The sequence below is a fragment of the Perna viridis genome, chromosome 9, assembly GCF_037379345.1.
Source record: "Perna viridis isolate PV_CMFRI_1.1 ecotype Kerala chromosome 9, ASM3737934v1, whole genome shotgun sequence".
NCBI classification, from domain to species: Eukaryota; Metazoa; Mollusca; class Bivalvia; order Mytilida; family Mytilidae; genus Perna; species Perna viridis.
In genome coordinates this window covers 6,866,499-6,871,024 of record NC_142453.1, presented here as the reverse complement: position 1 = coordinate 6,871,024, position 4,526 = coordinate 6,866,499, and positions in this window count along the sequence as shown.

The window sequence follows — 4,526 nt, the reverse complement described above, 5'->3', positions numbered from 1 at the left end:
CAGGTGTTGAAATATAAGGTTACACTGGCTTGTCGAATTATATCCATAAAATAATACATGTAAAGATTTGTAGTTTTGTTAACAGTCAATAATCACATATGTGCGTTTTTATATACAATAAATTATATCAAAACTGACTGGTGAAATGTTCCCTCATATTATTTTAACACTGATATTAAAATAATAGAAGGTAAATTTCTAAATGTAAATATTAGTAACATTTTACAGACGTAAGATTTCGAACTGAGTTATTGGCCGGCTGTTCTTGAATTTGTCTTTAACATATTTCTCATAAGGACAAGTACTCCCCGCTGTTGCTCTTATCTTTTAATTAATTTATTAAGAACATCAAAATTCTATATCAACGTAGTTAGTAAATGTTTAAACATTTAGTTGTGATGTTGTTAGAATCGTAAAAAGCCAAATGGATTTGAATGAATTTGTGCCTAGTCTAAATTCATAGTTTGTAAAATGAAGCATATTTAAACTTACTTTAATACCGCATTTGTTGTTTCCTGTTTTACGAGACTGTTATATAGCTAAAAATTAAATAAACATAATTTTAATAAATATAAAATAAGTTTGATAATTAAATGTATTCAAGATCATTTCAAAAGAAGATTGCAACATGAAACCTTCTATAGAAGTGGAATAAAACGGACATGCTTCCTTTCCGTTGTATATAAATCGGTAGGTGATTGGCACTTGCTGTCAGTCAGCAAGTTATTTGGACCAATTGGCTTCTACCTATAGGCTTATACCAAAGGGTTTATACCGAAAGGTTTACACGTGTTATCCCAAAAATTAGGACCGCCTAATATTTCGGGTGAATACTTTAGAGCAATAAATGAATGGAACATCCATTTATAATGACCCCTTATTCATGTCATAATTGGTGTATTGCAAATGTATATAACATCTTGGACGGAAGTTGGGGATGGCGTGGGTGTTACGAAAAAAATACAAGTTTTAACATCCAACTTAAAATTTCAACTAAATCATATGCACCTGCAACATTGAGGTCTCGTTTTAACTCGTAAATCCCACCAATTGAAACTAGCATTGACATTGATAAATCTGGACGCTGACAGATCTGCATTCCCATGAAATTAACTCATAAACTATAATTATTTTTTTAATTCACATTTAAAAAAGGTTAACTTTATTCTTTTTATACACAACAAAACATAGAATACATGTTTATTGTACACAAAACATATCCATCAAACAATAAATTATTAGGGCCCCGCCTTAGACGGGTCGCCCTATAGTGATCAGTATGTCCGTCCGTCCGTAACAAATTGGTGTCCGCTCTATATCTAGAGAACCGTTATGATTTCATACTTTATACTTAACATGTATATTAACCAACACCAGAGGATGTGTCATAATGTATGTACAACTTCCTAGGTCAAAGGTGAAAGTAAAAAACTTTAGTTTCAGTAGACAACCCCATGTTCTGTGGTAAAGATCGTGTCCGCTCTATATCTTGAGAACCGTTATGATTTCAAACTTTATAATTGACATGTATATATACCAACACCAGAGGGTGTGTTATAATGTATGAACAATTTCCTAGGTCAGAGGTCAAGGTCAAAGATTTTGGTTTCAGTTGACTACCCTATGTCCTGTAGTAAAGATCGTGTCCACTCTATATATTGAAAACCGTTATGATTTCTAAGTTTATACTTTACATATACATTAACCAACACCGGAGGGTATGTCATAATGTTTGTACAACTTTCTAGGTCAAAGGTCCGTCTCTCGGTCGTACTGTCCATCCGTAATAACTTCAAATAATGCTTCATATCAGCTTATTTACCAAATGTTATTGAAAGCTGGGCCCGTGTCGTGTCGTGAATGTCAGCAACTATTATCCAAGCCTGTATGACTGACACCGTACCGATCGAAGCTAAAGCAAATATTTCGTATTGATGTTGCCCCGTTTGACCCTATATGGTCAATGATGATCAGTTACAAGCTTGTAGGTTCTGAACTGTAATGTTACAATAAATAAACTATACAATAAATTGAGAATGTAGGATTATCTGTTGGTAGTGCATCTGCTCTCGGTTTCATCTTGTGAACAGTCTGAAAATCATAACGTTTTTTCCCTGGTTTATGCTTGCTAGTAACTGAAAAATTAATTTTGGCAACTATCCACGTAAATCGCATAAAAGAGGTTTCTAATTAGTTGACTTACCTCGCCGTAAACGCATGTTACTCTAAGAACATTGCCCTAACAGCACGTAATCAAACAGTGCGTGAAGAAAAGGGAGAAATGATTTAAAATGAATGCAGTCAAAAATCACTTTCATAGCCCATATATTTACTTGAAATCCACAAATGAATAACATGTAGTAGGCATTGCCTATTTTCAAGCACAGAGTTTTCTTAGACGAGTATTATATTTCACTGTAAATGGCAAATAGTTGTAGGCATATCTCCAGCAGTATCTAGTCTGATCGTTGAATGTTCAAATTTATTTGATATAGAATTATCATTTAAATATATATTAAATAGTATTAAAATATAATATATATATATATATATACAACGTCTCAGAATGTGACGACTCTATTTGCTACACTGCTCCATCGGATCAAATTGGTACAGGGAAGATATATAAACGTATAGAAAGGTCTGAAAAATTCCCAACGATGTTAGAACTGTCAAATTTGCGATATGCAAATTTTTGGTCGTTCCCTCCGCGGGACTCGAACTCGTACTGCTGTGACATCTATGGCAACACCGCCTGCACAAAGTCCAGCGCCCTAGACGACTCGACCAGCTAGGCCATATAAAAATATAGCTTTCGCTGGCCGGGTCATTCCTCCTCGTAGGATTAATCTAGGGCTGTAACTTAGTACACGATGTATGGTGGTACGGGACAGTTCATTCAGATGTTAATATGTAGGATAGATGATCAAATTAATGATGCATGTCACAACAAATCAATATTATACAACGTCTCAGAATGTGACGACTCTATTTGCTACACTGCTCCATCGGATCAAATTGATATTTAAGAGTTTGAGATAAAAAATAGATGCATGTACGGTAAAAAACACATACATCAATTTGATCCGATGGAGCAGTGTAGCAAATAGAGTCGTCATTTTATTATTGTTTGTCCTCGGAACTAGGTTGAGACGAACGTAAAAAGGACAACATTGATTGCAATATAACGGTCTCATAATGTAAACAATATAAGTTTGATTTTTAGACGTTCAAGAAATCGTTTTAGTTTTTTTTAAATAAGTATTTCAAAATTTATTGTTATTTAAGAATATCTTAGTGACATTTCATTTCCGAACGATGATTTTTTGTTTGCATCATACTGCACTTTGCTAACTTGCACATGCATGCTGTAAATCTCTCGTGTCTTCCTGCAGCTTGGCCTCAGCTTGAGCTATGCTCCTGTGATCCAGTAATAAAGGGGTATTAAGATTATATGTTCAATTCGGCTAATGCGGTAGTACAATATAAGGATACAAATTAAAAGATAATATAAGTATTAAATGAAGTAATGATTATTATATACAAGTAGTGTATATATTTGGGTCTAAACATTGGATGTGAGAATATTGCGTTAACAGATTGCATAAACTATTTTATACGAAATGAAAAGGCGACACTTCGCTCTGTACATTTTAGTATGGTTCTGCCTAAAAACCAGGCATGTCGTGATTCATCATATCTTCATATAATCAATGAAACTGTACAAAAACATTTGTTAGGTCCTAAAAGCAACTCTTCCTATGTTCATGTCCTTGAGTTTGGTACTTTTATTGAAATATGTTTACTGGTTATTTTGTAAAATTCTGGAGGCAGTTTTCCCTGTACTTTTTCTGTAGTAGAACATAACCAAAATCTAAGTGTTTTTATCCCCTTTCATTTGCATTTTTATTTTTGAATACAGTTTCTATAAGGTATACTGAAGAATTTCCAAATAAAAATATTTGAGATATCATATTTATCTTAAAATATTCTTTTGACTGGTTATAGTATAAAAATTCTGGCGGAAAATTTTCCCCGTACTTTTTCTGTAGTAGAACAAAACCAAATTTTAAGTTTTATAATTTTCAGTCGACTACTTTTATTCGCATTTATATTACTTAATACAGTTTCTATCGGGCCTACAGAAAGGTTTGCAATAAAAAAAATATTTGGGATTAAAAAATGTATATATATATATATATATATATATATATATATATATATATATATATATATATATATATATATATATATATCACGCATTATAAGCCTCTGCCTGGATTTTAGCCAGAGCTGTACTTAACATATTAGTAGACACATAATATCATGATTTCGATGATGCTGAATTCTATAGACAATTAAATATTTAGTATCTATTTTTATGTTGACCAGAAACTGAAATGTGTTGTGTTGTTGATATAAATATTTGTCTAATACCTTTGACGAGGAAGTTTAAATGTAAAGAGAGAAGTGTTGCTTTTTTCTGAAAAATAGTCTATCAAAGTGGCGTGTTCAGGAAAGTACTA